This window comes from Pieris brassicae, chromosome 8, assembly GCF_905147105.1.
Source record: "Pieris brassicae chromosome 8, ilPieBrab1.1, whole genome shotgun sequence".
Lineage (NCBI taxonomy): Eukaryota > Metazoa > Arthropoda > Insecta > Lepidoptera > Pieridae > Pieris > Pieris brassicae.
The window spans coordinates 6,466,714-6,477,362 of NC_059672.1; the positions used below are offsets into that span (position 1 = coordinate 6,466,714).

General features: G+C 33.1%; 1 non-coding gene across 1 annotated transcript; it reads right to left on the reverse strand.

Annotated features, from left to right (window-relative positions):
- Positions 1–997: 997 nt before the first annotated feature.
- Trnak-uuu lies at positions 998–1,070 on the reverse strand. Its single transcript has one exon. It is a non-coding gene; the product is annotated as a tRNA-Lys (tRNA).
- Between the last annotated feature and the right edge of the window lie 9,579 nt (positions 1,071–10,649).

Consider the following 10,649-nt stretch of genomic DNA (forward strand, 5'->3'; position numbering starts at 1 on the left):
CGTTACATTTTCGACAAAAAGTAAAAAATATTGACTCTACCATAATCGATTACCTGGCATGTTTACATCACGTACTAATCTTTGCCAACATTACTCACACACGTACAAAAGTTAATGCGTAGTAGTTTTATTTTATAATATTATGGTGACATAATTTACATCCAACTTGATCATACGTTAGATAAACACATATTAATAATTTAGATATAGAAACACGACAATTGCTGAATTCGGTTAAATTAGTTGCACACCTTTTTTCTTTCTTATTTCGTGACTTCTATATTTTTATTTACCATAATTACTAGTCTAAGTCAAGTAAAAGAGATAATCAGACAATAGGAATTCAACGATATTATTATTTACGTTATATCGTAAACATAGCGTTGGACATTATTTGTCTATGACTTATAACCCCGAACTTCCGTTAATATGGACGAGTATTCAGAGTGTTGAAACAGGTAACTAGGATTTCAGTTGTATTATACAATATTTCTCAAAAATAAATATAGTTTCTTTTCTGTAGATTATTCTGAGCTGTAAAAAAATGGGTGATTTAAAAGTTTATAAAACAAGTTATCTAATAGTTTGTTTTCGTAAATGAAAAACAAATAACAGCACACAAATTCGCGACGTACAAATATATTTATATTTTATCACCACGTGTTATCAACCGGTTTCAAAGATGAAACAGCCTTGATCTTTAATGACATAGCAACTGGCATATTCGGTTAGTGTGTCAATAATGCTCCTGTAAGCGTTTGTTTTCAATTTTACGAAGAATATGTAAAATTAGATTTGTGTCTGTTTCGTTGATAATTGATATAGTAAAAAGTTTAAAACAATATACAACAAATTTAGGTTTTTGCTAAACTTATTGCTTTATGTGCAAAATTTCAAAATACAGAAATATTTCAATAAATTATTATTAATAATGGGATTAACAAGCAAATATTGGAAAATGTTAATAATAAATTCTTAAGTCGTAACAAAAAGATGCCGCCCGAACAGGGACTTGAACCCTGGACCCTTGGATTAAAAGTCCAATGCTCTACCGACTGAGCTATCCGGGCAATGATGACCAATGTGAATAATTGCAACGTTTTCGGGTGTACCTGTAATACTTGATTTTTTTTCTAATGTAACATTAGTTTTTACTCCGTTTTTTATTCAAAATTCATTCTTGTGTTATTTTTCACTTGGTTGACATTTTTTCTACTTGACATAGGACATAAATTTTCGGTATACCTTTGTTCGCTTTCTACTCTAAAATTGTTTGTTATTTGTGAGAATATTTGGTATTCTAATGTATGGAGCCACTAATAATTGAACTTATAAGCGTTTGAGGCAGACGATGTACACGGTCGGCAATAATTATAAGCATTTTTTACTTTTTTTTAAAAATAAAGTTATAAAAATAAAAACTTGATACGAGTGTGACTTCCTCGTGCAAAATGAGCTTTATATGTCTGGTCTTGCAATGAATCTTCAAATGAGCCAAATAGAGACCATATAGCTTTGTAATGACTCCCAGAAAACCAAAATCCACATTGAATGCAACTGCTGTATCTAAGGTTTCAAAAAACTCCAAAAGATATACATCCGGTAATATGTCAAACACTCCATCGCAGATTTTACAGGAAATATCAGCTAGAAAAGCTAACTATGAGAATAACTAACGCGAATGTGGACAAAATGTTTGTGCAAAAAGAATGTTTTAAAAATATTTTATTCGTTATAATTGTTCCTATGTAGTTTCATATTCTCAAAGTGAATTGTTCCAATTACGAATAAATATTTTTGTGCCATTGTTCGAGAGGTATTTTAATAGCAAGTTAGATGTGTATGGCACCCGGAATTACCCTTTTACGTTACTATTCGGTATTTGGCCTATTCGGCTACGTTACCAAGCACATATTGGTAATGTCAATGGTCAAGAAAGTTTAAATAATTGTTTTATCTGAAGCAAAGGTCGTAGGTAAATAATCAAATGTCACTTTTATTTTGCACAATTAACACACACACTCAATTACATCATTCATCATGAGTCATTAAGTAATGTGAATTAATATTTTAAACACCATTATGTGCTGAATATAGGTACCCTAAACGCCTATGATATTCCGGAGATCAATAAGTTCAAATCCGCAATTGCAAGTACACGGTTACATTTCCTAATAATCGATATTCGGCGAATCGCTAAATAAGAGCAATAAATTCTTCCTTCCAATAAGTAACAATGGTTGAATAATAAAACTAAAGCTATAATAGAATTTTATGGAATGTAATATTATAGTTTATTATTTTTGTATAGCATAACAACAAATCGATCCTTAATATAAACATTATTATATTACTCGTATACAGTTGAATCATGCCACAATGACTTGTGCTACGCCATCTTGTTTAGAGAAGCGTTTTGGCGGGTTCTGGAATTTTGAAAGGCAATACTTTTCAGGATTAAAAATAACAATTTGTGTAAGTTCTATAATGATAAATAAATAATCTGAAATTGTTTTTTTAAATTTTGTCAATCTATTTATATATTGCCACAAATAAAACCCAAAACCACACAGTGGTGCGATAAAAGTCTCATCTTAAAATATTTCCAGTCCTTTAACATAACCACTTTATAAAAGGATGACGCTCTTTATAATTTAATTTCAAAAAAAATTCTATTATTTACTATAAACCTGTGTCGAAATAAACTCGTTCGGTGATCATTACGAACACAACAAATGTTATCAGAGAGTATCTATGAAGTGACATAAACAAAGTTTATCTTTGAATTCCCAATACTCATGCATATTCTGAATGTTGTAGCCATAGCTGTAATAAATTATTAAACTTATACGAGATCAGTTATATAATATACCCCTGTAAGGCCTGGATTCCTAGACCTAGCCCTAGGTTTTGTAAGTCAAAAACGTGTTTGACATACCTCTTACCCTAAGTAATATTCTAAAGGGTCGGAAGCCTCCGTTATTCAATGAAAATATCCTAAAAAATCATATCTCAGAATAATAAGTTAAAAAATTAAACCTAGTTTTTATAATATCAAGCGTGGGAATGGAATTTAAGGTGATAATTAATTAATAACAATTATACGTTATTACATTTATATACAGAATTGGAAAATTGTCGCGAGGAATAGATATTGGTTTGAGGATTCAGTTTCAGCACTTAGACTCCCAAAAGGTTCGTTGTGCATCACGACCAATAGAGGCAAGTAGAATAATTTGGAGGAGGCCTTCACTCCGTCGGAGGTCGAGTATATGACATGGACTTACTGTAGTTTAGTGTTGTGTAGTACTACAAAAAATGCTATTTTTATTACATACGTTTATACCATAATTATTTGAGGTAAAGTACGATGAACTGAGATTAGTAGATATTAATTATTTTGTTATCTTAATGAGAGGCCGAACGGTGTCGAAGCTAGATCCAATTGCACTTAGAAGTTATATTAAGTAAGTCTTACTTGGGCCAAATTATGGATAAAAATAATTGTTGTGAGAATAAATATGTAACTTGTATTTAATAGTTCCATTGTTATTTTCACTCTTTAAGCAATCATTGTTCAGTGTTAGCGAAGCGGTAAAACGACCAATATAAGATTGGAATATTATAAGGTTTTATTGACGGCAAAGCTCGCCTGCACCAGACAAGGAATCCGTCGTTTAGATTGACCAGTTTGAAGTCCTGACTTCAATCCAATAGAGCATGTGTGTATTCTAAAGAGATGAGTAAGATCAGTGCATCCAACTCCACAAAACATTAGGAAGCTAAAAAGTGTAATTGCAGAAGAGTGGGAACATATTCCTCAAAACTTTATTAAAACCTGAACGTATGCTCAGAAGGATTCAAACTCATTTTGGCAAGAGGAAGTCACACTCGTTATTAGGTTTTTATTTTTGTAACTTTATTTAATAAAAAAAAGTAAAACTCTTCTCTTTATTGCCGACGGTAGCATCGGGTCTTAAAGAATACCTCAAAAAAATATTGCCAGAATTAAGTTTATTCATTTTTTTAAAATTATTTGTTCACTATGTTCGTGGGCTTCAGCTGTCTTTTTTATTAATGTGGCGTCGTCTACATCAAGGTCCCGTTGGAGATCGTTATTGCGAATGTCCCAGGGAGCATTGACAATACCCCTGAGCACTTTTTTTTGGAATCGTTGGATTATTTCAATATTGCTATTACTGTCCCCACAGCTGGCAACCTTATGTCCATACGTACATAGATCAATAATTTATTTCGTACTGAAAACGTGGAATGCCTTCCGAGCAACCAGTATAATTTAGTATAACGGAGATCCAGCTCTTGTTTTTAACATGGACCTTCCATCGGAGTTTGGTATTCAGCGTCATAACGATGTATTTAGTTGAATTTTGTAAGGGCACTTTAACGATATCAATATACATTGGCTGGTAATTTGATGTTTTGATGATAAAGTGTATGTGAATTAGACTCATTAGTCTTATCTGCTTTTTTTGGTCCATACAACAGAATATATGGCTTTTTAAAGTATTTCTACCGTTTCCTTTTCATTAGTTGCCGTAGACATGATAGCAGTATCATTGGCAAAGGTCGCGATTACGTTATCTGCTAGTTTAGGAATATCGCATGTGTATAAGAGATACAAGACCGGACCGAGCTTTTGTTTCTTTTAGTTCACTTTATTAATTTAATTATCATCTTATCCCATATTAATTCACACGATGAAAAGTCTACAGATAACGTCAGAGAATTAACATTCATTTAATTAACTGACCTTAGAACGTAAATTTCCTTAGTTTTTTACAAAAGAGTTTATATTATATTCCGCCCATGTCGTCATCTAAAAGATTAGAGGTTATTTTAGAATTTGCTATTTATACAAATTACACATTTCTGTTTATTTGCTTATCGTTATTGTTATCGTAATTCATTATGCACTAATAAATAATGCTTTTTTCCTACTACAGCAGTTCATTATGATATAAAATGTGTTTTTGTTGAACTGCGCAGTTATGAATAGATTAGCTTGTGAATTTAATTCTATTATTTATACATTGTTAGATGTAATATAAAAAAATCGTAACGTCATTATTTATTGATTGTAGGAATATAGAATAATTATTATACGTTATGAATACTCAGTTTAATATAATCTGTGGAATATTCGCGCCAAATCTAAAATATCTCAATACCCGTATACAGATAATGAATTTAAAAAAGTAATAATAGTAGTTTTATATGAAATACATAAGGGAATTTACCGAATAAGTGAAATTTTTAAATATTGTTATTTGTTAATTATCTCATTATTGTTAAAAAGTATTACTATTGCAATATGGTTGAAGGATACGAATTGATTTGTATACGAAAGAAGCATTGACAATAATCGGACATAGCAAAAGACATACAAAGAAACCTTTTTATACGACCCTTTTATATATCAGACAATTTAATTATATCAGATATAATTTAAGTCTAATATTAAGGCAATTTATTGATAAACAAGGTTTTCACTATATTGTCTATGAAAGCAAGCAGAAGCCCTATTATTCAGTCAAAATTTTTATTTATATTGTATAAAAAGCAGTTCTTTACCTATTCAGAAATATTTACAGTTGGCATTTGTACGGCCTTTTGACTTTTCAGCGCGATAAGTATTTTTAAGTCAAGGTGAGAGTTCTACCCGTGGTTATATATATTATGTAAAACCAAATTTGAATACATGGTAACATTATTGTATTTTCTTAGCTAATTAAGAATTTAGTTATATTACATAATCGGATAAATAAAATAAATCAATAACCCTACCCTAGGCCCCTAGGCCCAGACCTAAAAAGGTCTGGGCCTCAGATTTCTGTATCTGTTTCATGATCATTTGTTAATCTAATAGGCAAGTAGGCGGCCTTCTGTGCCTGACGCACGCCGTCGACAGTTTGGGTGTAAGGCAAGCCAGCTTCCTAACAATGTTTTCCTTCGCCGTTCGAGCGAATGTTAAATGCACATAGAAAGAAAGTCTATTGGTGCACAGCTGGGGATCGAACCTATAACCTCAGGGATGAGAGTCGTATGCTGAAGCCACAATGCCAACACAATCACATAGTCTATTAAAACAATGATGTACCCATTGACTTTAAAACGTCCTTTCAAATAAAAAAAAACATTATCAATGTTACATTTTTACGCAAGAATCACGCCTTAAAAATATATACTTAATTAATAAGTAAAAGTTAATATATAATTTTTTACACAATTTCTATAATGTAAACGTGTTTAAAGTCGGCCCATTAAGTGTAGTTTTCTAACCGTTAGAAGTTTTGTTGCATCGTACAATATTGAAGATGGGTCATTTTAGTGGATTGAGTTTTATAGAGAATCTTAAGAGATAGATCTTTCGTAAATTTAGAGTCTTTAGTAACCATTAGTTTAGTTTAAATGTATAAGGGATTAAGGTTCTTTGGACGTGAAGACGTCTTATAAATCGATGTTGCCGGCTGCACGCACGAAAAAACATGACTCATTGTCACGTTCCGCCTGTGTCGAGCGTTGAAGCGAGAGCGCGGAACAAGCGTTAGCGGTTAGAGAGGCACGATTGGCCTAAGCGTATGTTTGTGATCACATATCTCTTACTTGTAATTATTCTGTATAATTTTATTTAAAATAATATATTTCAATTAACGAGTGGAAATGTTAATTTATCGAAAAAAATATTTTCAATAAATTTCCATTTTTGTATTAGACATAGACATAAGATTTACTAGTAACAAAACATACACACAGAAACATATAAAATAACAATAATAAAAAATAAGAATTTTTTTAAAGAAAATAATGATAATAATTCAATACAATTACTACAAGTATGCAATTTTTCATCAATTTTTATTCATATAATAGGAGGGCAAAGTTGCCAACCTTTGAAGTAGGAGTATATTCTTTCTTTAAACAATTAGAGGTTGTATTTACCAGGGAAGACCGGGAGTACAGTCCGCAAAAGAAAATGTCTTATAAAGCGGGCCATGGAAGACTTTCCGACATCAAGGTGATGCAGATTTTATGGCGCAGACAGGTAATGAAAAATTAACAAACAACTCTTCAGAACACTTAACATACACAATACACTTTGTACGCATAGATACGCAATGTCGTTGCCTAAAGAGAGAGAATCAAGGTGACCCAGTAATACATTTCAGATTGACAATTCAACAAGCTCTTCGCGAAATTTAAACAAAATAAAGAAGCTGGTGTTTAGGATTACCAGTTAAGTATTAACAATCAAGGGTAACAATGTATTATACATTTTACAACATAATACCTATATTTATATTATCTAGTGACCTTATTTCGTATGATATCAGTAATCCATTAAAACTGTATCGAATGTTTTAAAATTTGAATCGAGGCTATCTCCAGATGTATTATGACTGCAATGGACTGTACAATTTTATTTAAACTAGGTTTATTATACAGACAAGTACATACATCGAGTGACGCATATAAAGGTGTCTTGGCCTCACATGCATCTGCATTAATCTTTTATTAAGTAGGGTTCAGCTTTATACCACCCGATATTTTATACATGACATTTGGTCTCGATGTTACGTCATATCACAGAAAATATACTTTTATTGTCTTTGGCTATACCATAGACTGAACATAAAAATATTCATCGGACGAAGTCAATTTGACACATTGCAAAACCAACATAGAAGTTAAATACAAAAGAACAGTAGTTAAATAATGATCTTTTTTAAAAAATAAGCAGCACTGTAACATATGAAAACATATTTCAATTACTAACCCTTGAATAAATGTAAGTAATATCTGATGCAGAAATTTAAAAACGTTTATTGTCATTGTGGGTTTAGTAATAATTTATGTTTAAAACAACAAAGTAGCAAGTATGAAGTTGTTATTTATAAATGAGGACGTAGGCCCGACTTCAAAAAACGTTATCAGTTTGATCGATGTGATGTTTTTGGATGTAGTATGATCAGTTTAAGCCGTCACGAGTGCTAAATTATGTTTACATATATGTCCACAAATTTCTAGTAGTAGTCATACAAGTCACCTTCGATTTGAATGTGGTCCAACAGGGAATGATGTAGTTCTATCAAAATCAGTTGTAATGATAGTGGAACCACACACAACCACAATTTCTGGAGGTATTACTTAAATAAATAGGTTAATAATGTTAAAAGGTATTAAAAGTATGTTAAACTTTCGTACTATTTAATTAAGAATTATTATATGTTGGAAATGGTACAAGATTGTATGTCACCAGCGTCACACAAAATATACATTTATTCAAGCTGTTGTGATTTTAATAGAGAATAGACAAATAAGGACTGAATTACAGTATAGGTTCGGCAAGCCTTAAGCATTTTCTGTTCATAGTACAGGGGGCAAACGTGCAAGAGACTCACCTGATGTTAAGTGATACTGCCGCCAATGGACGCCCAATGCCAGAAAGCTCGTGATTGCGTTGCCGGCCTTTTAAGAATTTATACGTTCTTTTCTTAAAATAAAATCCAACGCCAAGGGATCAAGTCGCTCGGAAAGGGATTGGTCGTCAACGATTCGAACCGCTCTTCGTTGAATAAGGAGCTGGTACTGGGGAGATCCCGCCTAATGCTGAGAACAGTAGGTACTCCGTGTGGGGCCGAATTTGCGCTTTATAGAGTTGCAAGTGAGGGCCACACCAAGGTTCTTTGAGGCTATCAATATATCTGGTATTCGCGTGATCTCATTTACCATTTGTGTCAAGTCGAAGGCCAAAGCAAAGTCGTGAAAGCATCTTCCCGCGTGATCGGCAGAGCCAAGCCGGTCGTCCAGTCAAAGTCGCCAAGCATCACGATTTCGCGCTGGTGTTGATGCTGGCATGATATGGCAAGAAATGCACCATGTTCTATAAAAAATTCAGTCTAATTATATATATTTAATAAAAAATGTATTATAGAATCCTTAACTCACAAGTGATTATGATTTATATTAACCACAAGAATAAGAACTATTACAGCGTACATAGAACGAGCGAGGCCTAACAGTTGTTATTTTTGGGGCCATGCAACCTTGACCGCTTTCATGGTATCAACTGTTGTATCTACGTTACCAGGAAGTTGTTTGAATCTGCCATATTAAAAATGCTATTTCGAGTTAAAATATCTAGGACTGCGTCTTGTGTCAGAATTCCTTACGAATGTTAAGCTGTAGTATTATGCGAGCCCTCTGGCATTGAGAGTGTCCATGGGCGGCGGTATCACTTAACATCAGGTGAGCCTACTGCCCGTTTGCCCCCTATTTTATAAAAAAAAAAACTTTATATGTTTAAATCTCTCTCTCTCTCTCTGTGTAAAAAATGTACGTCGTCAATTTTACTATAGTAAAATGAAAAGTGGATGTTTAAGAAAGAGCATACCAGTTTCTAATCTTATACGAACAGATGCTGGATTTCAGCCTATTTAAAAACACTGTTAATAAAAACCGCATTGAAGTCGGTTCCGTATTTAAAGACATCTAAGCGTACGGACTAAACATAAACGGGGAACAACTAACACACCTACGATTCGCCGATGACATTATACTATTTGCTATAAACAAAGAGCATCTAAGAATTATGATCACAGGCCTGGCGAGGAAAAGTCGCAAGGTAGGGCTAACGATGAACACCTCCAATAATAAAGCAATGACGAATTCAACAGACGATGTTATTATTGTAAATGCAGAGTCAATCGAATATGTGAAAGAGTACACATACCTGGGCCAACAAATCTCATGTTGCCAACAATAACAATGTTAGTGGGGGCTGAAGGTTGTGATAAAAAATACCGAAATAAAAATAAATGTCCAAACAAAGCTATATAACACCTGCATACTTCCAGTCTTAACATACGGCTGTCAAACTTGGGCACTCACTTAAGTGCATACCAAACTGAAAACATGCCAGATAGCGATGGAAAAAAGCATGGTAAATATCAGGAAGTCCAACTTCCAGATTATAGATTATAGATAGATTAGAATCAATATTAAAATCATAAAAAAAACCACACGAAAATTGAAGACGTCACAACTAGAATACGAAGATTGAAATGGAAATGGGCTGGTCATATAATAAGAGTATAGAAAATTGGAACAAAAAGATCATATATTGGTACCCAAGAAATAAGAGAAGAAAACGAGGAAGATAGTTTCGAATGTGGGAGGACGAAATAAAAACTGTAACTGGGAAAATATGAACAAGGAACAGAACACTGCTCTGTTCTGTTCCTTGTTGTGGAAAGAAATGGAGGAGGCCTTTGCCAAAGTTGGGCAAACTGTGGCAGGTGGGTTGTCGGTGTCACCAACTCACTAGAGACACTAGTTTAATATTTAACAAATTTGAAATTTGGTAAAACATCTTCGTGTTTTCCAAGTCCAATTTCCCTAAGTTCATTAAACCGGTTCATCCATGCAGTGAAAATAAGAATTTCCACATTTATTTTAGTATTAGCCCCAGTTTATTTTGTATATAACAGGGGACAAACGGGCAGGATGGCTTACCTGATGATCCCCATAGACACTCACATTGCCAAATGGTCGCAAGTGCATTGCCGGCTTTTAAAGAATTGGAGCCCTCTTTTCTTGAAGGACCCTAAGTCAAATTGGTTCAATGAGCA